Raw genomic sequence first — 12814 nt, 5'->3', positions numbered from 1 at the left:
CGGCAGGGCAAGCGGAGGGGCAGGTTCCGGGTGGAGAGCCAGAGCCGGTCACCTGGAGAGAAAACAGGTGCCTCACTGCGGTGGCGGTCGGCCGACGCACGGCCCCTGGAGATGAGTGTGCGCAGCGTTTCAGATCTCCTCAACGCGCCGAAACCACTCGTCCACCGCAGGGGCCTCAGTCTGGCTCGGATGCCAAGGTGCCAGGGCCGGCTGATACCCCAACACGCACTGGACAGGAGTGAGGTTAGTAGAGGAGTGGCGGAGGGAATTCTGCACGTACTCAGCCCAAGGTAAGAAATCCGGCCACTCCCCCGGCCGGTCCTGACAGTAACACATCAGGAACCTGCCCACTTCCTGATTGACACTCTCCACCTGCCCATTAGCTTCAGGCCGGTACCCAGAGGTGAGACTGACCGTGACCCCCAGGCGTTCCATGAACGCTTTCCATACGCGTGAGGTGAACTGAGGACCACGGTCTGATACAATGTCCTCCGGGATCCCGTAGTGCAGGAAGACGTGCGTAAAAAGAGCCTCCACGGTTTGCATGGCCGACAGGAGCCCAGGCAGAGGAAGGAGGCGACAAGCTTTGGAAAACCGGTCCTCAACGACGAGAACAGTGGTGTTCCCCTGGTGGGGGGGGGGGGGGGGGGTGTCAGTGAGTCAGTGACAAAGTCCACCAAGAGGTGAGACCAGGGTCTTTGTGGAACCGGCAGGGGAAGGAGCTTTCCATAAGGGAGGTGTCTGGGTGTCTTAGACTGGGCACAGATGGAGCAGGAAGAGATGTAAACCCGAACATCCCTAGCCAAGGTTGGCCACAAGTACTTCTCAGTCAGGCAGGCGATTGTACGGCCTATCCCAGGATGACCCGACACAGGCGCTGTGTGCGCCCAGGAAAGGAGTCGGTCCCGCACACCCGTGGGCACGTAGACGCGGTTCTCCAGGCACTGTGCAGGTGCGGGTTCCGTACGCAGGGCCTGCCGTATGTCGGCGTCCACGTCCCATACCACTGGCGCGATGATACGGAACGGAGGGATGATGGGGGTCTCCTCTTCCTGCCTCTCCTCTGCCTGGGTTGGAGCAGGGGAATTCCCTGGCTTGTCACCTCCTCGCCTATTAGTGGATAGAGCGCAGGTCGGGGAGAAATGACCCCTTTCTCCACCATAGGAGCAGATGCCAAAATTCCTCCTTCTCCTACGCTCTGGCCACGGAGCAGGTGTAGCCATGGGCTCCGGATTCCGTGCAGGTCTTCGTCCGTACCGCAGGAGGTTCTCCAACCGGATCGCCATGCTGATGAGCTGGTCGAGTGACAGGTTGTCATCACGGCAGGCTAACTCCATCTGTACCTCCTCCTGCAGTCCGCTGCGGAAGGCCGGTGGAGGCCGCGATGGTCCAGAACTCCAGGGTGAACTCCGAGGCGGTCCTAGATCCCTGGCGTAGCCGGAGTAGACCCTCACCCCCCTCTCGGCCCTCCACAGGATGATCAAACACCGAGAGGAAGAGGAGGGTGAAGCTCTCGTAGGACTCGACCTCGGGTCCACCCGTTTCCCAAAACGCTGCACCCAAGTCCAGGGCCCGTCCGGTCAGTGCCGAGATGACTGTGGCAACCCTGTCTCTCCCGGAGACAGCCTCGGCGTAGCGAGCGAGGTACAGGTCACATTGCAGAAGGAGTCCCTTGCATCTCGCTGGCTCACCGTCAAAGCGCTCCGGGAAGGACAGGGGTATTCTGTGGACCGGCTCAGATGGAACGGAGGCAGATAGTGGTGGTGTTGGGGCTGGTACCGTAACCAGTGCTGGAGACTGGAGGGACTGCACATTCCCCTCCAACCGCAGGATGGTTGCCAGCACGCTGTTCATGGTGCTGCCTAGTCTGGAGACACAGTCCTCGTGATGCTGGACTGTCTCTACAATGGTCTCCAGCTCTGCCTTTCCCGCTGTCTCCATTTTTATGGGTCGATTATTCTGTCACGTTGTATAATGATAGGAAGACAAGTGCAGGAATACGTATTAGGGGTTTTATTACTCCACCCAACACAAACACGTGTGTGTATATATATATATATATATATATATATATATATAAAAGGGATGTAACCCAAACAAAGAGCAAGGTGTAATCTCTACACAATACATGGGACGACACCCGTAAACAACAAGAGCACAATACACGGTACTCACGAGACCAACAGACATGGGACAATAATCGACAAGGACAATGGGGAACAGAGGGCACATATATACACATACTAATCAGGGGGAATGGGAACCAGGTGTGTGTAAAGAGCCAAGACAGTCCGGGGTTGGTGGTAATGATCCATGTCAGTGACGCCTAGAAAGCAGGTGACTTAGACCTCCGGAACTGGTGAACGGAATGAGCAGCAGTACCGGAGGGATCCGTGACAGTGAGAAGAGATTCTCCGTGTAGCATAATGTTTTGACGGCACCAAAAGCTCTTTGTTGTAATGGCGCCAGAGCGGATGGCTGCCGTTTTATCGGCTCTTAACCAACCGTGGTATTTTGTTCGTTTCTTCGCATTGTTTGTAACTTATTTTGTACATAATGTTGCTGCTACTGTCTCTTATGACCGAAAATAGCTTCTGGACATCAGAACAGCGATTACTTACCTTGAACTGGACAAATAATTGTTCTTTAATGAGTCGGGCGAGAGGGATTTGCTCCAGACATCTGACAGGGCCCTCATCCCCGTCATTCGCAGGAGAAAGAGACTGAGATATCGCGGCGGGAGATCAGAGTGCCTGATAAGGAGCCGGCGACGAGTGGCTAATCTGCCTTGGCCATTGGTACTATTGGCCAACGTACAATCGCTGGATAATAAAGTGGATGAACTAAAAGCATGTGTATCCTACCAACGGGACATTAAAAACTGTAATATCTTATGTTTCACCGTGTCGTGGCTGAACAACAACATGAATAACATACAGCTGGCGGGTTATACACTGTATCGGCAGGATAGAACAGCAGCCTCTGGTAAGACAAGGGGTGGCGGTCTATGTATATTTGTAAACAACAGCTAGTGCATATTTACAGTGGGGAAAAAAAGTATTTAGTCAGCCACCAATTGTGCAAGTTCTCCCACTTAAGAAGATGAGAGAGGCCTGTAATAATTCCAGAAAATCACATTGTAGGATTTTTAATGAATTTATTTTCAAATTATGGTGGAAAATAAGTATTTGGTCAATAACAAAAGTTTCTCAATACTTTGTTATATACCCTTTGTTGGCAATGACACAGGTCAAACGTTTTCTGTAATTCTTCACAAGGTTTTCACACACTGTTGCTGGTATTTTGGCCCATTCCTCCATGCAGATCTCCTCTAGAGCAGTGATGTTTTGGGGCTGTCGCTGGGCAACACGGACTTTCAACTCCCTCCAAAGATTTTCTATGGGGTTGAGATCTGGAGACTGGCTAGGCCACTCCAGGACCTTGAAATGCTTCTTACGAAGCCACTCCTTCGTTGCCCGGGCAGTGTGTTTGGGATCATTGTCATGCTGAAAGACCCAGCCACGTTTCATCTTCAATGCCCTTGCTGATGGAAGGAGGTTTTCACTCAAAATCTCACGATACATGGCCCCATTCATTCTTTCCTTTACACGGATCAGTCGTCCTGGTCCCTTTGCAGAAAAAAAGCCCCAAAGCATGATGTTTCCACCCCCATGATTCACAGTAGGTATGGTGTTCTTTGGATGCAACTCAGCATTCTTTGTCCTCCAAACACGACGAGTTAAGTTTTTAAAAGTTCTATTTTGGTTTCATCTGACCATATGACATTCTCCCAATCCTCTTCTGGATCATCCAAATGCACTCTAGCAAACTTCAGACGGGCCTGGACATGTACTGGCTTAAGCAGGGGGACACGTCTGGCACTGCAGGATTTGAGTCCATTGCGGCGTAGTGTGTTACTGTTGGTAGGCTTTGTTACTTTGGTCCCAGCTCTCTGCAGGTCATTCATTAGGTCCCCCCGTGTGGTTCTGGGATTTTTGCTCACCGTTCTTGTGATCATTTTGACCCCACGGGGTGAGATCTTGCGTGGAGCCCCAGATCGAGGGAGATTATCAGTGGTCTTGTATGTCTTCCATTTCCTAATAATTGCTCCCACAGTTGATTTCTTCAAACCAAGCTGCTTACCTATTGCAGATTCAGTCTTCCCAGCCTGGTGCAGGTCTACAATTTTGTTTCTGGTGTCCTTTGACAGCTCTTTGGTCTTGGCCATAGTGGAGTTTGGAGTGTGACTGTTTGAGGTCAAACAGGTGCCATTAATACAGGTAACGAGTGGAGGACAGAGGAGCCTCTTAAAGAAGAAGTTACAGGTCTGTGAGAGCCAGAAATCTTGCTTGTTTGTAGGTGACCAAATACTTATTTTCCACCATAATTTGCAAATAAATTCATAAAAAATCCTACAATGTGATTTTCTGGATTTTTTTTCCTCAATTTGTCTGTCATAGTTGACGTGTACCTATGATGAAAATTACAGGCCTCTCTCATCTTTTTAAGTGGGAGAACTTGCACAATTGGTGGCTGACTAAATACTTTTTTTCCCCACTGTATGAAAAGGAAATCACCTCCCAAATATCACTATTTCTAAAACAAGCCATAGAAAGTTGGTTGCAATTTCAATTTAATCCTCCAGAAATGACAGAACAAATAATGCAACAAATATTGTGGTTATACTCAAATATACTAATTAATAAAAACCGTTATTTTTTTAGAAAATGTTTAAAAAAGGTATAATCTTCGTAAATGATATTATCGGTAGGAATGGTGGAGTTATGTCGCACATGCAGCTAACAAAAACATATGGAAATGTCTGCTCTACCCAAAATTACAACCAAATAATTGCAGCATTAACGCAAAAATGGAAGAGGAAAGTGGAAGGGGGGATAAAGTAAGGAACTTGTCTGTCAGCCCTGCATTAAAGAACATAATTGGTTAAAGAAAATTGTGATAGATAAAAAAGTTTACCAGTTTCATTTAAGGACCAAAGGATTGACAGCCGTCCCATATAGATTGCAAAATAGTTGGGAAGAGATTTTTGACGTACCGATTCCATGGCATAGTGTTTATGAACTGTTACGCAAAACGACGTCGGATTCAAAACTTTTTCAATTTATATTATTATATAAAATTCTTGCTACCAATAGAATATTATTTGTGTGGGGGATACAATCTTCCCAGCTCTGCAGATTTTGCTGTGAAGAGACAGAATCATTAGATCAGTTGTTTTGGTACTGTCCATTTGTTGCTTGTTTCTGGACAAAGGTCCAGGAATGGCTGAAGGATTGCAATATTTGCATGGAGCTGACCCTGCAGATAGCACTACTGGGTGATCTGAAAAGACATAGTCAATCGATCAATAATATAATAATACTTTTAGCAAAAATGTTTATTTTCAATTCACAAACTGTAGAAACAATGAGAATAGAAAGGTTCAGAGCTTTTGTAAAACATCACAGTACAGTAGAAAAATATATGGCAAATAGAAATCCAATATGGATGGTGTTAAGAGATAGATGGGAGGTGTTGAATGGAGCTGAAGGATTGGACTAATAACAACAACTAAGACATACTGTGTCCATAATAAGTATATAGGTTATATATTGTGAGCTTTTGTGTAAGAGCACAGTTAGAAAGATATGGCATATAGAAGCATACCAGATGGACATCATGAAAATGATCGGTGGAAGTTCAGGAGTAAAAACAAACAAAATATAATTATTGACTGTGTTCATAAAATGTATATAGTATGTATAAGCATGAAGTAGAGGCCTAAGCATTGTTGTTCACTAGTTTATTCCAATTAGGATGGTGGGGTTGGAAAGTAATAAAGGGAAATATATTTTTAAAGGATATGTATGTATATATATGTATGTATATGCGTATATGTATGTATGTGTATGTTTGTGTATATACACTGCTCAAAAAAATAAAGGGAACACTTAAACAACACAATGTAACTCCAAGTCAATCACACTTCTGTGAAATCAAACTGTCCACTTAGGAAGCAACACTGATTGACAATACATTTCACATGCTGTTGTGCAAATGGAATAGACAACAGGAGAAAATTATAGGCAATTAGCAAGACACCCCCAATAAAGGAGTGGTTCTGCAGGTGGTGACCACAGACCACTTCTCAGTTCCTATGCTTCCTGGCTGATGTTTTGGTCACTTTTGAATGCTGGCGGTGCTTTCACTCTAGGTGGTAGCATGAGACGGAGTCTACAACCCACACAAGTGGCTCAGGTAGTGCAGCTCATCCAGGATGGCACATCAATGCGAGCTGTGGCAAGAAGGTTTGCTGTGTCTGTCAGCGTAGTGTCCAGAGCATGGAGGCGCTACCAGGAGACAGGCCAGTACGTGGAGGAGGCCGTAGGAGGGCAACAACCCAGCAGCAGGACCGCTACCTCCGCCTTTGTGCAAGGAGGAGCAGGGGGAGCACTGCCAGAGCCCTGCAAAATGACCTCCAGCAGGCCACAAATGTGCATGTGTCTGCTCAAACGGTCAGAAACAGACTCCATGAGGGTGGTATGAGGGCCCGACGTCCACAGGTGGGGGTTGTGCTTACAGCCCAACACCGTGCAGGACGTTTGGTATTTGCCAGAGAACACCAAGATTGGCAAATTCAACACTGGCGCCCTGTGCTCTTCACAGATGAAAGCAGGTTCACACTGAGCACATGTGACAGACGTGACAGAGTCTGGAGACGCCGTGGAGAATGTTCTGCTGCCAAAAAAACATCCTCCAGCATGACCGGTTTGGCGGTGGGTCAGTCATGGTGTGGGGTGGCATTTCTTTGGGGGGCCGCACAGCCCTCCATGTGCTCGCCAGAGGTAGCCTGACTGCCATTAGGTACCGAGATGAGATCATCAGACCCCTTGTGAGACCATGTGCTGGTGCGGTTGGCCCTGGGTTCCTCCTAATGCAAGACAATGCTAGACCTCATGTGGCTGGAGTGTGTCAGCAGTTCCTATAAGAGGAAGGCATTGATGCTATGGACTGGCCCGCCCGTTCCCCACACCTGAATCCAATTGAGCACATCTGGGACATCATGTCTCGCTCCATCCACCAACGCCACGTTGCACCACAGACTGTCCAGGAGTTGGCAGATGCTTTAGTCCAGGTCTGGGAGGAGATCCCTCAGGAGACCATCCGCCACCTCATCAGGAGCATGCCCAGGCGTTGTAGGGAGGTCATACAGGCACGTGGAGGCCACACACACTACTGAGCCTCATTTTGACTTGTTTTAAGGACATTACATCAAAGTTGGATCAGCCTGTAGTGTGGTTTTCCACTTTAATTTTGAGTGTGACTCCAAATCCAGACCTCCATGGGTTGATACATTTGATTTCCATTGATAATTTTTTTGTGATTTTGTTGTCAGCACATTCAACTATGTAAAGAAAAAAAGTATTTAATAAGATTATTTCATTCATTCAGATCTAGGATGTGTTATTTTAGTGTTCCCTTAATTTTTTTGAGCAGTGTATATATATATATATATACAGTATCTCACAAAAGTGAGTACACCCCTCACATTTTTGTAAATATTTGAGTATATCTTCTCATGTGACAACACTGAAGAAATTACACTTTGCTACAATGTAAAGTAGTGAGTGTACAGCTTGTATAACAGTGTAAATTTGCTGTCCCCTCAAAATAACTCAACACACAGCCATTAATGTCTAAACCGCTGGCAACAAAAGTGAGTACACCCCTAAGTGAAAATGTCGAAATTGGGCCCAATTAGCCATTTTCCCTCCACGGTGTCATGTGACTCGTTAGTGTTACAAGGTCTCAGGTGTGAATGGGGAGCAGGTGTGTTAAATTTGGTGTCATCGCTCTCACACTCCCTCATACTGGTCACTGGAAGTTCAACATGGCACATCAATGCAAAGAACTCTCTGAGGATCTGAAAAAATTAATTGTTGCTCTACGTAAAGATGGCCTGGGCTATAAGAAGATTGCCAAGACCCTGAAACTGAGCTGCAGCACGGTGGCCAAGACCATACAGCGGTTTAACAGGACAGGTTCCACTCAGAACAGGCCTCGCCATGGTCGACCAAAGAAGTTGAGTGTACGTGCTCAGCGTCATATCCAGAGGTTGTCTTTGGGAAATAGACGTATGAGTGCTGCCAGCATTGCTGCAGAGGTTGAAAGGGTGGGGGGGTCAGCCTGTCAGTGCTCAGACCATACGCCGCACACTGCATCAAATTGGTCTGCATGGCTGTCGTCCCAGAAGGAAGCCTCTTCTAAAGATGATGCACAAGAAAGCCTGCAAACAGTTTGCTGAAGACAAGCAGACTAAGGACATGGATTACTGGAACAATGTCCTGTGGTCTGATGTGACCAAGATAAACTTATTTGGTTCAGATGGTGTCAAGTGTGTGTGGCGGCAACCAGGTGAGGAGTACAAAGACAAGTGTGTCTTGCCTACAGTCAAGTATGGTTGTGGGAGTATCATGGTCTGGGGCTGCATGAGTGCTGCCGGCACTGGGGAGCTACAGTTCATTGAGGGAACCATGAATGCCAACATGTACTATGACATACTGAAGCAGAGCATGATCCCCTCCCTTCGGAGACTGGGCCGCAGGGCAATATTCCAACATGATAACGACCCCAAACACAACTCCAAGACGACCACTGCCTTGCTAAAGAAGCTGAGGGTAAAGGTGATGGACTGGCCAAGCATGTCTCCAGATCTAAACCCTATTGAGCATCTGTGGAGCATCCTCAAACAGAAGGTAGAGGAGTGCAAGGTCTATAACATCCACCAGCTCCGTGATGTCGTCATGGAGGAGTGGAAGAGGACTCCAGTGGCAACCTGTGAAGCTCTGGTGAACTCCATGCCCAAGAGGGTTAAGGCAGTGCTGGAAGATGATGGTGGCCACACAAAATATTGACACTTTGGGCCCAATTTGGACATTTTCACTTAGAGGTGTACTCACTTTTGTTGCCAGCGGTTTAGACATTAATGGCTGTGTGTTGTGTTATTTTGAGGGGACAGCAAATGTACACTGTTATACAAGCTGTACACTCACTACTTTACATTGTAGCAATGTGTCATTTCTTCAGTGTTGTCACATGAAAAGATATACTCTAATATTTACAAAAATGTGAGGGGTGTACTCCCTTTTGTGAGATAATGTGTATATATATGCAAGGAAAAAACAGGAAAAAAAACATATGGGGGATTGGAAGTGATGCAGACAATTACATTGATGGAAGTTACAATCTATCTGCAATATTAAAGCTGATCTACCCCCTAAAAAAAATAACAACAGCTAGTGCACGACATCTAAGGAAGTCTCGATGTTTTGCTCGCCTAAGGTAGAGTATATCAGGATAAGCTGTAGACCGCACTATCTACCAAGAGTTTCCATCTATATTTTTCGTAGCTGTCTATTTACCACCACAAACCGATGCTGGCACTAAGACCGCACTCAATGAGCTGTATACAGCCATAAGCAAACAGGAAAACGCTCATCAAGAGGCGGCGCTCCTAGTAGCCGGAAACTTTTACCTAATTTCTACCCGCATGTTAAATTTGTAACTAGAGGGAAAAAAACTCTAGACCACCTTTACTCCACACACAGAGACGCATACAAAGCTCTCCCTCGCCCTCCATTTGGCAAATCTGACCATAATTATATCATCCTGATTCCTGCTTACAAGCAAAAACTAAAGCAGGAAGCACCAGTGACTCAGTCAATAAAAAAAGTGGTCAGATGAAGCAGATGCTAAGCTACAAGACTGTTTTGCTAGCAGAGACTGGAATATGTTCCGGGATTCTTCCGATTGTATTGAGGAGTACACCACATCAGTCACTGGCTTCATCAATAAGTCAATCGATGACATCGTCCCCACAGTGACTGTACTTACATACCCTAACCAGAAGCCATGGATTACAGGCAACATCCGCACCGAGTCCCGAATGAGAAATACCGCTATGCCCTCCGACGAACCATCAAACAGGCAAAGCGTCAATACAGGACAAAGATCGAATCGTACTACACCGGCTCCGACGCTCATCGGATGTGGCAGGGCTTGCAAACTATTACAGACTTCAAAGGGAAGCACAGCCACAAGGTTCCCAGTGACACGAGCCTACCAGATGAGCTAAATTACTTCTATGCTTGCTTTGAGGCAAGTAACACTGAAACATGCATGAGCGCATCAACTGTTCCGGACGACTGTGTGATCACGCTCTCCATAGCCGATGTGAGTAAGACCTTTAAACATGTCAACATTCACAAGGCTGCAGGGCCAGACGGATTACCAGGACGTGTACTCCGAGCATGCGCTGTGTCTTCACTGACATTTTCAACCTCTCCCTGTCTGAGTCTGTAATACCAACATGTTTCAAGCAGTCCCTGTGCCCAAGAACACTAAGGTTACCTGCCTAAATGACTACCGACCCGTAGCACTCACATCTATAGCCATGAAGTGCTTTGAAAGGCTGGTCATGGCTCACATCAACACCATTATCCCAGAAACCCTAGACCCAGTCAATTTGCATACAGCCCCAACAGATCCACAGATGATGCAATCTCTATTGCACTCCACACTGCCCTTTCACACCTGGACAAAAGGAACATATATGTGAGAACACCATAGTGCCCTCAAAGCTCATCACCAAGCTAAGGACCCTGGGACTAAACACCTCCCTCTGCAACTGGATCCCGAACTTCCTGACGGGCTGCCCCCAGGTGGTAAGGGTAGGTAACAACACATCTGCCACGCTGATCCTCAACACGGGGGCCCCTCAGGGGTGCGTGCTCAGTCCCCTCCTGTACTCCCTGTTCTCTCATGACTGCATGGCCAGGCACGACTCCAACACCATCATTAAGTTTGCCGATGACACAACGGTGGTAGGCCTGATCACCGACAATGACGAGACAGCCTATAGGGAGGAGGTTTCTAAACAGCTTCTACCCTCAAGCCATAAGACTACTGAACATCTAATAATAATGACTACCCAGACTATTTGCTTTGCCCCCCCCACCCCCACCCCCTCTTTTAAGCTGCTGCTACTCTCTGTTTATTATCTATGCATAGTCACTTTAATAACTCTACCTACATGTACATATTACCTCGACTACTCTGTGCTGGTACCCCCTGTATATAGCCTCGCTACTGTTATTTTACTATTGTTATTTTACTGCTGCTCTTTAATTCATTTTTTGGGGGGGGTATTCTTTCTTAAAACAGCATTTTTGGTTAAGGGCTTGTAAGTAAGCATTTCACTGTAAGGTCTACACCTGTTGTATTCGGCGCATTTGACGAATAACATTGATTTGATTTGATTTGGCAGGTGGAATAGCAAGCAGAGCTGGCTTTCAGATGCACTGTTGACTGACATGAGAGGCCCCTGGGCTGACACACACACACTGTGACACACACACATAAATAGACACACACACACACACTGTGACATACACACACTTTCCCCTTTTAACCATAGGAAGGCATTTGTGTAATGCATAAGTTGCTGAGGCGAGGGTAATTATGCTAACTGCTAGGCTGGCTGGGCAAGCTGTAGTCTAGTAGCTGGTTAGGGTGTCTGAGCCCTGACTGAGAGTGACCCTGTAGCTGTTATTCACATGGTCACAGGAACATTGTGCTCCTTCCATCACAGCACAGCCTCACAGGCAGGGGCCCTGCTCTCCCTTTGTTTGTCCCCGGATTATACAGTGCGTGTGTGTGTGCGTGTGCGTGTGCATGTGTGTGTGTGTTCTAGCGTGCCATCCAGCTAGCCCGACCCTGTGTGTGGTGTGTGTGACAGCCTAGTGAACAAGGCCTTCAGAAACACAACAATGACAGCCTCGTGAACAAAGCGTTCAGAAACACAACAGTGCAGCCTAGTGAACAAGGAGTTCAGACACACAACAGTGACAGCCTAGTGAACAAGGAGTTCAGACACACAACAGTGACAGCCTAGTGAGTGACAATCCTGTATGCCTCCTGTATCTCCTCTCCGTCACGCAATGACAGGACCACATAGACACTCTGTCTCTCCACTGTAATCCCTTAACGTAAAACACAGCTACCCCTGCCTTGGAAATGGCACCACAACTTAATGGCTTTCCCACCTTCTCTTATGAAGGTATTGGGCTGAAACAGTCACTCAGACTTCCTTCTCACAGTATGTTAACCTGTCTCTACCTGGGGTGATCCAGTATGGCTGGTGTCATCATCATGCCTAGTTATCTCCTCATTCCCCTCATCCCCTCTAAACCCTACTGGTGCTGCTATGACTGGCAGAGAGAGACAACAGTAGAGGGAATAATATATACCATTTAGCAGATGCTTTTATCCCAAAATACTTATAGTCATGCGTGCATACATTTTACGTATAGGTGGTCCCGGGACTCTAACCCACTATCCTGATGTTGCAAGCGACATGCTCTACCAACTGAGCTACAGAGGACCATGTGAATGAATGGACTGTCTGGAACCCACCGTGACCCAGTCCAGACCTGGTTCAGACCTGGCTAGTTCTGTTTTTTGCTGCCATTTTGGTTGACTCCAGTTAGTGGATTTCTGTCTATTGTTCTACTGACTGTCTGTATTTCTCTGGTAGTGCAGTGTAGTGACATGGCTGTGATGGGTGAGTATGTTCAGTTCTGCTGTCTGTCTGTGCATCACCAGGCAGCAAGCACTCTGTCAAAGAGAGCCTGTAATTAGATCTAGGTAGGCCTGTGACATCATCACTGTGGGTCCAGCCAGGCAGCCAGCGTTCTGAAGACTCACTGTTAGACAGATAGATAGAGCCCCTCCATGCAGCTGTCACCGTGCCTGC

The 12814-nt window shown here is 47.1% G+C and overlaps 1 protein-coding gene across 1 annotated transcript in view; it reads left to right on the top strand.

Annotated features, from left to right (window-relative positions):
* LOC311148928 (insulin receptor-like) overlaps positions 1 to 12814 on the top strand; it is a 216243-nt gene that overhangs the window by 187125 nt on the left and 16304 nt on the right. The gene's annotated exons all lie outside the window — the stretch shown is intronic.

The sequence above is a fragment of the Coregonus lavaretus genome, assembly GCF_964263955.1.
Source record: "Coregonus lavaretus genome assembly, chromosome: 21".
Classification (NCBI taxonomy): Eukaryota; Metazoa; Chordata; class Actinopteri; order Salmoniformes; family Salmonidae; genus Coregonus; species Coregonus lavaretus.
Note: the sequence above shows the minus strand (reverse complement) of the source record. Positions and strands in the feature narration are given on the sequence as shown.